The following is a 14734-nucleotide window of genomic DNA, read 5'->3' as shown; positions in this document are numbered from 1 at the left end:
ATTGTTTTAAAAAACAATAATTATTTAGTAACACTAATATTTCTTGAATAATTAGTTTGACCATTGTTTGACCACAGTTTGACCAGATTTGACCAAAATTCAAAATAACTGAAATAATTATTTAGTAACACTAATATTCTAGAATAATTAGTTTGACCACAGTTTGAATTTTTTTTTGATTTTTTCACTCTAGATCTTAAAAGCCCCGTAACTTTTTTCTGTTAGGTTTTTGAGGATTTTGAAAATGTTTAACGGGGTTCCCCCGGTTAAATTCAGATGTAACTTTTCGAGTAGATGATTTTTCATATAAAAAACTTTTTCATCCGAGTTCGTATGCAAAAGTTAATGCCCATTTTACAAATTCCAGAGAGATTTTGCAAATAAAGTCGAAATTCATATTTGTAAATTTTCCCAACAACTAGACCACATATCACATGGGAAACTTATTTTATTTTATTTTTGACATTTACATCATTTTCTTTTGTTTTTTCTAAAACTGAAAAGGCGGTCCACTGGGGGGATAGAGTTTGAAAATGGGACCTTTAGTACCGGTTCGTGCCATGAACCGGTACTAATGCCTCAAAGCCCATTAGTACCGGTTGGTGGCACCAACCGGGACTAAAGGTCTAACCTTTAGTCTCGGTTGGTGCCACCAACCGGGACTAATGGGCATCGCACCCTTTAGTCCCGGTTCGTGGCACCAACCGGGACTAAAGGGCCCAGGTGAACCGGGACTAATGCCATAGCCGCACGAACCGGGACGAATGCTCACATTAGTACCGGTTCGTGACTGAACCGGGACTAATGTGAATACTGCCCTGTGACCAAAGCCCTGTTTTCTACTAGTGCGTCATTACCGGTGCTGCAACCCGCCAATGCTATAAAATTACCGAACTCTGTTGTGAGTCTATTAGCAATCTACAAAGCATTTCACTGACTAGCTGCATATCTCACAGTCACGTATACGGGCCGATTAGCTCATTTACAGATTGCAACAGAGTGTCGCACTTTGGCGCGATCAGGTTGTGACTTGTGACACCACGTCCTTGGCAGCTATGTGTTTTTTTTAAACGGAGACAAAAGCTTTGCCTTATCATATTAATTAAGAAGGGGCCTCCGTTTCGCACCCGCCGAACCGGTGCTTCTTTCATCAATTCCTTGCCTTTCAAAATGCTGCGCCACATATATGAGATACCATCTCTTGGTTGCGCTTCAAGTAGACTCGATCAAGGGTAATATTTCAAAGCAAACTTTTGAAAAGGGGTGCACCGAAACAAATTTCTCAAGCTTGCAAAATAGATTAATACTGATGTAAAACTGTAGTTTAACTTCAGGACCGATCTAAGATATCAACATAGCACTTTAAAGATCATATTTTACTATGACACTGCATAAGTACACTTGTCCCCGTTTTTAAGTTACTATGTTAATGTTAGCCCAAATACTGAAAAGTGCAGTTGCACCATTTGGGGCTTCCGGGCGCACGCTCGTGGACCGCACGATCTGGACAGATTAATCCCAGGTGTCACCCGGTCGGAACGAAACTGCCCAGCCACCCATTTCTATATATGGAAAGATTATTTCTTCACCTCCTCTGACCAATAGTGTGTACCCAACGATGACGCAACCTACATTTATTTCGGTACGAGAAAATTCAAAAAGCTATAACTTTCAAATCATGTGTCGGAATTATGATCCGTTTTCACCGTTGGGTTCCTCATGACGAACTCTTCAAAACTAGATCTCATATGGATATGTTTTGACTATTTTTTTCAAAAGCAATTTGTATGCTAGATGAGGCAACTTCTATGGTAAACCGGAGCAACTTTGATGCTAGATGAATTGCATCGTGTGTATTCCTAAATTCGCCTGATAACATCTTAATTAGTTTTGCGCGGTAGTGTAATAGGTGGTTACCAGGGTTACTAAGTTGCATACATCAAAAACTAAGTTGTAGATAGTTTACTTGCATGCCATATTGTGAAAGTTTCTTACCAAATGCTTAAAAGTGCAGCAACGTTTTTGGTGTAGCCGAGCACATGTGGTGCAGCCGTTCATCCTCCCGCAGCTCACACAGACCTTTGCCCAGATTTAGAAAACTGCCCACCCACTCATTCTATATATGGAGAGATTCCTCTAATACAGTACATTGATATTTGTCCACCTCGTCCGACCAACTTAGTTTCATAGATATGCACCTTAGCAACACTTATGGACAACTTTCCAATGTATTGTAGGCAACTAAAACAGTAATGGCAGGCAACTAAGCATCACTGTTAGGCAACTTCAGAGTGTTTGTAGGCGACTTAGGAAAACAATGATAAGCAACGTCATAATATTTGTAGGCAACTAATTTGAAAAGTTAGGAAACTGATCAGCAATGGTAGGCAACTGTGCATCAATGGTAGGCAATTTATAGTATTACACTTATGGACAACTTTTCAATGTATTGTAGGCAACTAAAACAGTAATGGCAGGCAACTAAGCATCACCGTTAGACAACTCCAGAGTGTTTGTAGGCGACTTAGAAAAACAATGATAACCAACGTCACAATATTTGTGGGCAACTAATTTGAAAAGTTAGGCAACTGATCAGCAATGGTAGGCAATTGTGCATCAATGGTAGACAATTGATAGTATTTATAGGCAACTGAGCAGCGACGATAGGCAACTAATTACCAATAGCAGGCAGGTGTGCATCAGTGGTAGGCAATTGCATAGTATTTATAGGCAACTTAGCATCAACCGTAGGCAATTGAGAAACCATGCATTATAGGCAAGTTGGGATAATACCAAAATTCATATGTACACATAATGCAGTGAAGTTGCTTGCATGTAGCACTAAAGTTGCCTTATGTTTTCGTGTGTGTTTCTCGGCTTGACACAAACCAACCTAATAGACAGTCCTACTAGGACGAAAAAAGAAGTTTGCTTCCCAATAGTACACTTAGAGGTGAATCTAGTCAATTGGTAGTCATGATAAGAAACTAAGAAAGACTCCTCGCTGAAAGGTAGTCATATTAGGGAATTAAAAGGTGTTGCTTTCTTATAGCACTAAAGTTGTCTCCGGAGCACCCAAAGTTGCTTTAATTTATTTTTTTGTCGAAACCTACCCATATGAGATCTAGTTTTAAAGAACTCGTCGTGAGAAATCTAATGGTGAAAACGGAATTGGATTTCCATGCCTGAATCAAAAGTTACAGCTTTAAAAAAAATTTGAACCCCAAATAAATGCACACGGGGATAAGATGTAGGTTGATTCCATCAGTACGCTTGTGCGCTAATGGATGTGGCTAGACAGATTCCTTTTTTAGTATACACCGCTGGACACAAAGACATATACTTACCATATATGGGAGTGCGCTTCAAACAACGAACCAGCGCATCGGTGCTCCCTAGCCACGCCCTAAAGTTAGTTACTCACAAAATAAATGTAAATGCACTACCCTTGAACTTCTTCTGCAGAAAGTCTCTCACATATTTTACTTGGAAAGGGACAGTTAGGCTTCAGTATGATATTCATAAGTCTGTCTTACATTGCTAGGCACCGAAGCTAACATATGTGCATTTGGCTTGACTACAGTCCAAGGCAACATAGTGGGTTCCAGTAAGATATTTGACATCAAACTCTGCATCTAAAGGGCCAGACTAAAAACAAACTACAGATTAGGTGATGTGAGGTTGTGAGGATTAGTAAGAGAGAAAGTTTGTTATGAATGGTCACGGACTAATTTGCATGTGTATATGTTGTAGGGATATCACACCTTTTTGGTTATATATCCATTTGAATTGACAAGTGGGTACTATCTGTATTATTCGTATGAAGGCACGGATGTAACAAAATCAACAATGTTAGACTAAAAAAATTAAACTGAACACAGACAAGTCTATGCTTACAGACCGATGGTGAAAGAAAGGCACACCAACACAATGTTTACCACTTCATATATCTGTGGAGCGTGGTGGACCATGTAATCCTGCGTAAAACAACCCAAAGCTAACAAGATAATGGAAACATTTAGATTCAACTAAAATGATATGTTTAATGTGGGCAATGTAGCATTCCATGTTTGATATGCCTATTGCATTGATAAAAACTATGCCTTCAAGCTGTGTGTAACTAGCATGTAATATCTAAATATCTAACCCTTACTATTGATTTCACGTCAAAGTCTTAATATTTACGACCGATGCAAGTACTTCCTGTGTTTACATATTTTGATATTATATAGATTTTCAAGATATATCCCGGAAGCTACGTACATATTCAGGTATTGGACACAATCACTGGATAGAAATTCTTGATGTGGCAGGGAATTAGTTGTCTATTGTACATCTAGATAACCCTAAGAAACACCGGCGCTGCAGAAGGCGTGCATTTACATCTAGTAATAAATCCAAAACCCAAACGTTTACATGATAGTATGGTTGGAAGGGACAGATAATTCTTCATCGGCTCTACCAACAAATAATGGCACAGCAAAAAAGTATATAAAAATGCAGCTAACTTCTCAAAATAGAATGAAATAAGTAATAGTAATACAACTAGGGATACTATGGCGAATTCGACCCTGCCATGAGAGTGGTGTTGATGCTTGCCTGCAGATTTGAGTTAACTCGGCATATACGTTTGTGATGTTTCCATTGGTGACGTCGCAGTGTAAGGAACATGGCATGCTCGAACTCTTTTCTTTCTTCCTCGCCGTCCCAAGACCATGGCGGTGTTGCCAAGGTAAGAGGCGAGAGCAGGCTGGGGCGATAACCCCCGACAATGTTCCACTTGCAGTTGGGCGGCGTTGGCGGCAGCTTGAGTCGCTAGTTACATTGAGGACAATCAGCGTCTTGAGACGGCTCCGGCGAGCGTCCTGCCGTGCTGTGCTTGAACAAGACATCCCTGTGAGTGAAGCACTGATACGTCTCCGTCATATCTACTTTTCCAAACACTTTTGCCCTTGTTTTGGACTCTAACTTGCATGATTTGAATGGAACTAACCCGGACTGACGCTGTTTTCAGCAGAATTGCCATGGTGTTATTTATGTGCAGAAACAAAAGTTCTCAGAATGACCTGAAACTCCACAGAGATTATTTTTGGAAATAATAAAAAATACTGGAGAAAGAATCAAGGCCAGGGGGGCCACACCCTTTCCACGAGGGTGGGGGGCGCGCCCCCCTGCCTTGTGGGCCCCCTGGAGCTCCACTGACCTCAACTCCAACTCTATATATTCACGTTCGGGGAGAAAAAAAAGATTCATCGCGTTTAATGATACGGAGCCGCCGCCAAGCCCTAAACTCTATCGGGAGGGCTGATCTGGAGTCCGTTCGGGGCTCCGGAGAGGGAAATCCGTTGCCATCGTCATCATCAACCATCCTCCATCACCAATTTCATGATGCTCACCGCCGTGCGTGAGTAATTCCATCGTAGGCTTGCTGGATGGTGATGGGTTGGATGAGATTTATCATGTAATCGAGTTAGTTTTGTTAGGGTTTGATCCCTAGTATCCACTATGTTCTGAGATTGATGTTGCTATGACTTTGCTATGCTTAATGCTTGTCACTAGGGCCCGAGTGCCATGATTTCAGATCTGAACCTATTATGTTTTCATGAATATATGTGAGTTCTTGATCCTATCTTGCAATTCTATAGTCACCTACTATGTGTTATGATCAGGCAACCCCGAAGTGACAATAATCGGGACCGCTCCCGGTGATGACCATAGTTTGAGGAGTTCATGTATTCACTATGTGTCGTGGAATTGTCACGGCAGATGTCCAAGGGTGAGGACTTAGTCATGAGGCCAGCGCATCTATGTAGTAGCTTGAAAGGGGTTGAGCGGAATTAGAGACGCAACACAAGACGAGGATTTAGACAGCTTCGGGCCCCGGGAAACATCATCCGGTAATAACCCTACATGCTGTTTGAGGCTAGATCTCATTACGCTCATGAGGGAGTCGCCGTAAACCGGCTCTCCTCTAGTTGTGTCTAGCCCTAGAGATTGTTTCTTCTTGCTTGTCCCTCTTTGGGGAGCCCTGCCCCTCCTTATATAAGTTGAAGGGGCGGGTTACATGTAGAGTTCAACTCGGACTTAAGACTTAACTATTCTGACTTCTCTTCATGGGCTTATTAACGTCTTGGGCTTCATAACGTCTCGGGCTTCATAACGTCTCGGGCTTCATAACCCCTGGCAACCCAGTTATCACCGTCTGCCGGATTATGACTGGTGCCGGTTTATGATGGTCTGCCGGTTTATGATGGTCTGCCGGTTTATGACTTCCTGCCGGTTTATGAACTGACTTAACACCTGCCGGGTTATCATCTGACTTGACTCCTGCCGGTTTACCACCAGCCGGTTTACCGTCTGTCTTAGCCATTTGTCTTAACTGTCCGTCTTAACTGTCCGCTAGTTTACCAAGTCCCAGCCGGTTTATAACTCCGGCCGGGTCATACCGCGGGGTATATCCCCGACATTAGCCCCCAGTTTAATTTGGATTTATCCATGTTAAACTGATCCTGATCATCCTTAAGTCCTTGTCATTACTTTCTAGAAAATCCGGGTCAATAGGCCAGCTTCATAATCAATTTGCTGACATTGGTTTGTCACAGAGAAATATTGTGAAGAATAACTCCTTTGACTCAGCTCCCAATGCTTAACAAAAATATTGGTCTTTGAAATACTCATCTGATCTTCAGCCGGTTTAAGAATGTAGAACTTGCCGGTTTACAAATATTGATGGCACCGGGTCATAATTGTAGTTAACATCAAGCTTGAAAATATACCTCTTATATGCCTATGACTTGTAGCCCCCAAGTCTTAAGAAGGTAGTATAGCAACAGCTTAAGACTTGCTTCAATATAAATATCACAAGCGTGAAGAAATCCAAGTTGTTCATCTCAATCACCAGTCATAACTAAGTATTCCACCTATGTAGCCCCTAAGTGCCGGGTTGTCATGTTTGCAGCAACCTGGGACTTGAAATTGCCTTATACTCATAAAACTTCAACCAGTGTAGCCCCCAAGGGCCGGGTCATTATGCAATAATGAGCAGGGACTTTATAAATATGATCATGTAGACTTTGAACAGCAACGTGTAGCCCCCAAGTGTCGGCTCAGTAAGATAATATTGAGCTGAGACTTTATGTATACTTCATTGAAAATAAAATCATATGATGTAACCCTCATCATGGGGCTTGAACCCACGCCCACAAGGTTAAGAGCTTTGTGCTTTACCAACTGAGCAATAAACCTTCAATATAATGGATTAAGACTTGTGTACCTTGAATTGTTGACATGAGCAATTGGTAGCCCCCAAGGGCCGGCTCATTATGATGTGATGAGTCGGGTCTTCAATAAGGCCAATAAAAAATGACTTTGCATTAGCCCCCAAGTGTCATGGTGCATGCTTGCAGCGACATGAGACTTGCATATTTGATATAATCTCAATTTGAATAATGTAGCCCCCAAGTGCCGGGTCGTAAGCCTGCAGCGACTCGGGACTATTCCTTCCATTGTGGAATAAATCATATCCATCGATAAAATAATATCCATTGCGCTAAAGCGACTTTGAAAACCTCAATCATAATATTGGTTATTGATAAAAATCCAGCCATGTTGGCTATTTGAATAATATAACCCAATGATTTATAAGCGCATGATTCCAATGGCGCAATCCAAATATATACTGGCGACTTATAGTCGAAAGCCAGGCCGGGTTAATAAACACTGGATTATAACTGATCATGTACTGACAACTTGTAGTTGAAAGTCAAGCCGGTTTAATGAACACCGGTTTATCAAAACATTATAAATGTCACCAAAAGAGAAAAAACTTGGCAAACAAAAGCATATGAAAACTTGTAGTCGAGGCTTTTTATGGGCTGCCAGGCCCAAATGCGAGGCTTTTCATGGGCTGCCAGGCCACTGAGTTAAACCGTTTTAGAAAGCCTTTTAAGATGGTCCTCAATCTTTAACCAATCGCCGGTCTATCATTGACAAGTTCAGGGTCATATGCGATTGACTTGTCAAGTTGGCGGGTCATACCAGGCTTACCTGGGCGGAGTTACTTACTTAATGAAGGCAGGTTAACCCGGGGTTTTAGGTGTATATACCAGGCTTCCAAGCCACGGCTTGATAGCCTATTGCAAGTGTAGATTTCTTTGTTCATTGCGATAGCAAAGAATCCCGAAGCAACATTTTGAGCTATGCTCAACGGGTGCCTATGTTTGAGTTGTTCTTGACAACACTCTTTGGCCCCTAAGTAATGGCATTGCGCCAGCCAAAAGGTGTAGCTATGGTTGAACACAACCAAGCCCCCAAGTGACTTACTGTTGTGGCTTTTGAGCCAGCCAAGAGGTGTAGCTATGGTTCGAACACAACAAGCCCTCAAGTGACTTTCTTTTGTGGCCTTGAGCCAGCCAAGAGGTGTAGCTATGGTTCAAATACGACCAAGCCCCCAAGTAACTTTCTTTTGTGGCCTTGCGCCGATCAAGAGGTGTAGCTATGGTTCGAATATGACCAAGCCCCCAAGTGACCAATAAGATAAGCCCATAAAGCAGGATACCCATGTTTGAACCGCGCATCATGGCAACAGGTCCTCTTCGGCAACCTTTAATTTTTCGCAAGAGATAAATTCTTCTTGAACCGGGATTTTGAACCGGATATTGAGAGCTTCAGAGCTTTGTGGGAGACAGATTTTCCCTTGAACCGGATTTTAAACCCGAATCTTTCTTTTTAAGCCGAAAATTTTCTGACGGCCTTTAAATTTGCACCAATATGGCGATTTAGGGCCTTGCATTAGATAACTTTGCAAGCCGGCGTAATTGCTCTTTTAAAGAAAGCAATATATAATATAAAAATATACTGGATGGATTTCACCTGATATGTTAGGCCAGAAAATATCCACCGCGGAATTGATGATCACCACGGGCGAGTCGGCCGCGGGAGCAGGCGAATGAACCGGCCGCGGCGTTGTAAACCGATGCGGAGGAGATAATAGCCCGCTGCGTTGGAAATGGCTGGTCCGCGGGCGCGGACGATGAGTTAGTCGCGACATTAGAAACCGGTGCGGACGGGCAAGTTGTCCTCCACATTGTAAACCGGTGCGGACGAGTGAACTGGCCGTCCGCTCCTCAGGTAATGTGACACGGAGGAAAACGCTGTTGTAGACCGTTGCCAGTGCGTGCTGTATACCCGCAGTATAACAATAATTTTACCTGTATATAAAAACACCAATAGGGCAGTGTAATGGTGCTCGGAGGAATAAAAATATACTGATAAAATATATAAAAAGGATAGCGCCTGGTATTTTTTGTCGGATGATACTGACAGCGCAAACCAAGTTTAAATAACGAGACCGGTCAGGCATCAAGATTTATGCTTACTGCCGCTGTCCGTTGGACAACTCAATGCGGGCGAACATTTGGCGCGGCCTCCGATTTGTTGATTGAACCATATAACAATAATTTTGCCCGGGTCCGCCGGATAACCTGATGTGTCCATGCAAACCGGACTCCCGGTTTAACAATTCAGTGCGTGTCATCCAGGGATCCAGTGCGTTGCGAGCGCTGGTACAACCTCTGCGTGCTTGCTTTACTGCTTCTCTTCGATCTTTCTTCGGATGGATTATGCCATTACACATGTAATGACCTCTGGTCTTATCGATCCGGAGATTGTAACTATTCATCGCACGGCAAGCGGCCATTGAAAAATTATGACATGTTGGTCAGCGACTGATCCCAACTCTTGTGGTGTGCAGTAGTAGCTGTGGCTGGCCTGTACGCATCTTCCATTATTTTAACATCGCATGCTCCTTTGTTTTTGATTTGCACCAGGTCATTAGATGCAGCTTGCGCGTCAACCCCTCAGTCAGACCACACACATCCTGGTAGGGCCCGCTCGTTGGCAGCTTTATAGCATGTTCTTATCTCCTGCGAGGGCCACTTGTTTTTCCGCTATTTCTGAAGAGAAACAAGAAAGATTGAAGTGAAAGGATTGATTTCATTGATAGTGACTGCAGGTACTTATATGTCCTGAGCCGTCGTGTTTACATGCCGGTTACAAGGTTCGCGTCGTTTCGGAAAGACACGACGCCGGTTTGAAAAGACATGACGATGGTTCGCTATCTACTGCGTCTGGACAACGCCAGGATTCTAACCATCGGTTAGAATATTCTATGGAATCTGATAATCGCCTAATTAGCCAAATACTAATACTATTAGATTCCTAACACTCCCCCTTGGATAGCGCTGTTTTAATCTTCAGTGTCTTGAGGATCTACATGTATCTTGAGTATCAAAAGCCTTGCGTCTTCTTGATAGTCCTTGATCTTGTAATTTTGAGAATCTTTAATCTCGTACTATTTATGTCCCTGTAGGAAATATAATAGAAACTATAGAATTTGATATATCGTTAGTATATTTAATCACTTATTAAAACCACATGAGAAATCCGTTGGAAAGCTCATAAGTTTAGTTCTAGGAAGTTTCTCCCCCTGAACATTGCAAATTTCTTAGTCGTCTCATACCAATGCCATGAATGCATTTTTGAAATGCTGCTCCAGGTAAAGACTTAGTGAACATCCGCAAGATTGTCACAAGATTTTTTTTGCAAAATATCAATCTCTCCATCTTTCTGTAATTCATGAGGAAAAAATAGTTTTGGAGAGATATGTTTTGTGATATTACTTTTAATATATCCCATATGCATTTGAGCAACACATGCAGCATTATCTTCATAGATAATGGTTGGTGATTGTAATGAACCAATACCACATGATGTCTGAATATGATTTATTACTCTGTGGAGCCATACACATTCTCGTCAGGCTTCGAATAATGCAATTATTTCAGAGTGATTAGTGGAGGTAGCTACTAAAGTCTGTTTTGTTGAATTCCATGAAATAGCGGTTCCACCATATAAAAATACAAACCCTGTTTGTGACCTGGCATTATGGGGATCAGAAAGATATCCAGCGTCACAATAACCAATCAGGGTCATGTCTTGATTTTTCCGATAGAATAAACCAAGATCTTTAGTACCTTGTAAATATCTGAAGATATTCTTTACTCCTGTCCAATGGCGTTTTGTTGGAGCTGCACTATGTCGAGCTAGTAAATTTACCGCAAAGGCAATGTCTGGTCTAGTACAATTTGCAAGGTACATTAGTGCTCCTATGGCACTGAGGTATGGAAAATCAGGTCCCAATACCTCCTCGTTATCATCCCTTGGTCTAAAAGGATCCTTGTTCATATCAAGGGATCTCACGACCATAGGTGTTTTGGATGGATATGATTTATCCATGTTGAATTTTTCCAAAATTTTCTGAATGTAAGCGGGTTGATAAACGAGTATTCCTGAGGGAAAATGCTCAAGTTGTATACCTAAGCAGAATTTGGTTCTTCCCAAATCTTTCATCTCAAACTCCGTCATTAAATGATTGCGTGCTACAGTTATATCTGATGCGTTACCAATTATGTTGAGATCATCAACATATACTGAGATGATGCAAAATCCCTTTGAGGATTTATTTATAAATACGCATGGGCAATCATTGTTATTAGAGTACCCTTTACTGAGAAGGAACTCACTGAGTCGGTTATACCACATTTTACCCGACTGCTTCAAGCCATAGAGTGACTTTTGTAGTTTTACACAATACATGTTGCGATTTATATTTGGATTCGGAATTTTAAGTCCATCAGGAACTTTCATATAAATTTCCGCATCGAGTGACCCATACAGATAAGCGGTCACTACATCCATTAACTGCATTGGTAGATTCGTTTGTACTGCCAAAGATATTAAGTATCGAAATGTAATTCCATTCATTACAGGAGAATATGTATCGTCATAGTCGATACCGGGTCTCTGCTTAAACCCTTGAGCTACTAGTCTTGCTTTATATCTCACCACCTCATTTTTTTCATTCCTTTTTCGAACAAAAACCCATTTTGCTCCCACAGGAAAAACTTTATGAGGAGTAGGTATTATTTTACTAAATACCTCTCTTTTATTAAGCGAGTGTAATTCTGCCTCAATTGCTTCCTTCCATTTAGGCCAATCCGAGCGCTTCAGGCACTCTTTCATAGATTTTGGCTCTGGATCCAGTAAGGGTTTCAGCAATTTTCGAGGAGAAATCTGTGTCGACAACTATAGTGCTTCTATTGTATGTTTCTCCTGAATCAATATAATTTATGGATATTTCATTAATTTCTTCAGGCTCCGTATGATTTCCCATAACAACGGAGTCTGATTGTTTCGATACCCCAACATTATAATTTGTGTGTACATTTATGTTGGGTTCTTGATGTTGAACATCAACTTGGTGTCCATCAACTTGAGGTTGATTTGCATTTACTGTCATAGATTTTGATTTTCTTTGTTTCTGCGGAGGCTTTAGAGAAGCCTTTTCCGCCGTGACCAGATTTTCCCCCCTTTTATTTATAATTGGGAGTTGAGTAGTTTTATTTGGTACCTCTACTCGTTCTGGTGCATTAACTGTGGGGATATAAGATTTAGTGACACCTTTGTGATCAGTAAAGGCGTCTGGCAGGTTATTTGCAAAGTGTTGCAAATCTATAATTTTCTGAACTTCAGATTCAGATTCTTTAGTAAGTGGATCTAAGGACTGAATGCCTGTTGCATTCCAATCTATTTCCTGGCATTCTTTGTGGTTTGTTTCTCCCCCTAATGCCGGGAAATGGTCCTCATCAAAAATTGAGTCAGCGTACCGGGCTGTGAACAGGTCCCCTGTTAGGGGTTCTAAATATTTTATAATTGACGGAGAATTATATCCCACATAGATTCCTAATTTTCTATGGGGTCCCATAGAGGTACGCTGCGGTGGTGATATCGGTACGTATACAGCGCAACCGAATTTTCGCAGATGGGAAATACTTGGCTGATTGCCACGTACTATTTGAAATGGGGAGGTTTCATGATATGCAGTTGGTCTGACTTGTATCAGATCTGCGGCGTGTAAAATCGCATGTCCCCAACAAGAGGTTGGTAAATTGCAATTCTGTAATAGTGGTCTAGCAATTAATTTTACTCTTTTGATTAAAGATTCAGCCATTCCATTTTGAGTGTGCACATAGGGTACTGAATGTTTAAGATGGATTCCTAAAGCCAAACAATAATCATTAAATGCGCGTGAACTAAATTCAGCAGCATTGTCCATTCTTATTGTTTTTATCCTGTGTTCAGGATGATTTGCTTTCAATTTGATAATTTGAGCAATTAATTTGGCAAAGGCATGGTTACGTGTGGATAATAGACACACATGTGACCATCTAGTAGATGCATCGATGAGCACCTTGAAGTACCTAAATGGTCCGGATAGAGGTTGTATTGGACCACATATATCTCCTTGAATTCTTTCAAGAAATTAAGCGACTCATTTTTAACTTTAAGATAAGATGGCTTAATAATTAATTTCCCGGTAGCACAGGCGGTGCATATAAAATCTGATGATTTGGGAAATCTTTTAATTGGTAAATTATGACCAACAGAATTACTTATAATTTTTCTCATCATACCTATTCCAGGATGACCAAGGCGATCATGCCAGGTCTTGAATTTATCAAGATTTTGAAAAATTATTTTGTACGCAACATAAGGTACGGGTTTTATGTATGTAAAGTATAATCCAGATGAAAATGAAGGGAATTTTTCAAGAGTTTGTTCTTCATATCCGTTGCTTTTTGTTAAAAGCAAATATTCTTTGTTATCCACCTCTATTGTTTTTAGATGGAAATTGTTAGATCGGATATCTTTGAAACTTATAAGGGTACGTGTAGATTCAGGATACAAGAGTGCATTCTGAATTACGATAGTAGTACCCATAGGGAGTGTGAATGTGGCTCTTCCTGAACCAATAATTGCTTTGTTACTTCCTGTTATGGTCATAACATTTTCCTTTCTCTTAGTAAGAGTTTGGAAATATTTTGCTTCCCTTAGAATTGTGTTAGTGGTAGCACTATCCACTAAACATAACTCTTCTTCCATCGGATTGTTCCCGCTAAAATTCTATAGATAGAAAAAGAATATTTTAGAATAAATTTATTTTTATTCATATATTCATTAAATTACATACATAATATTTATATTACAATCTCAAATATAAATTCATTACAATATTATGTCTGATTCACATAATGCAATATACATAGTCTGAAAGACTTTATTCTACTTATTGTTATATAATATATAACGTCTTGTAGTATTTAAATAGCTAAGTGACATCAATTTGTTTATGGAGATTAACTGAGGTCTCCAAAAACATCTGGTGTAATCCACAAGCATGTCTTCATCGAGGATGAGATTGTCCTTTGGCTTGTATACTTGAATATCGCTTTGAGAAGGACCAGCTTGAGGGTTATCTTGAATGGCGTTGAAGTGAGCTTCAGCTTTATTTCCATGAACTTGTTTGCCTTTTCCTCCATACTTCATGTATAGATCCACAAGGTGCTTGGGAATTCGGCATTGATTAGTACGATGATTCATGCATCCACACCTTTGACAAGTTTGAGAGTTGTCATTTTGATCATTTTTCTTGAAATGACCTTTCCCCTTAGTTTGACCGTTGGTCTTTTGACCATTATTCTTTTTCCATTTTCCCTTGATTTGGAAGTTCCTTTTACGGTTTCCAAACTTACTAGTAGAATGAGCATTAGCATGTGCTTCAGGGATAGGCATGGCACCCGTTGGGCGAGCATTGTGATTCTTCATGAGAAGTTCA

Source organism: Aegilops tauschii, chromosome 5, assembly GCF_002575655.3.
Source record: "Aegilops tauschii subsp. strangulata cultivar AL8/78 chromosome 5, Aet v6.0, whole genome shotgun sequence".
Classification (NCBI taxonomy): Eukaryota; Viridiplantae; Streptophyta; class Magnoliopsida; order Poales; family Poaceae; genus Aegilops; species Aegilops tauschii.
This window is presented reverse-complemented; position numbering follows the sequence as displayed.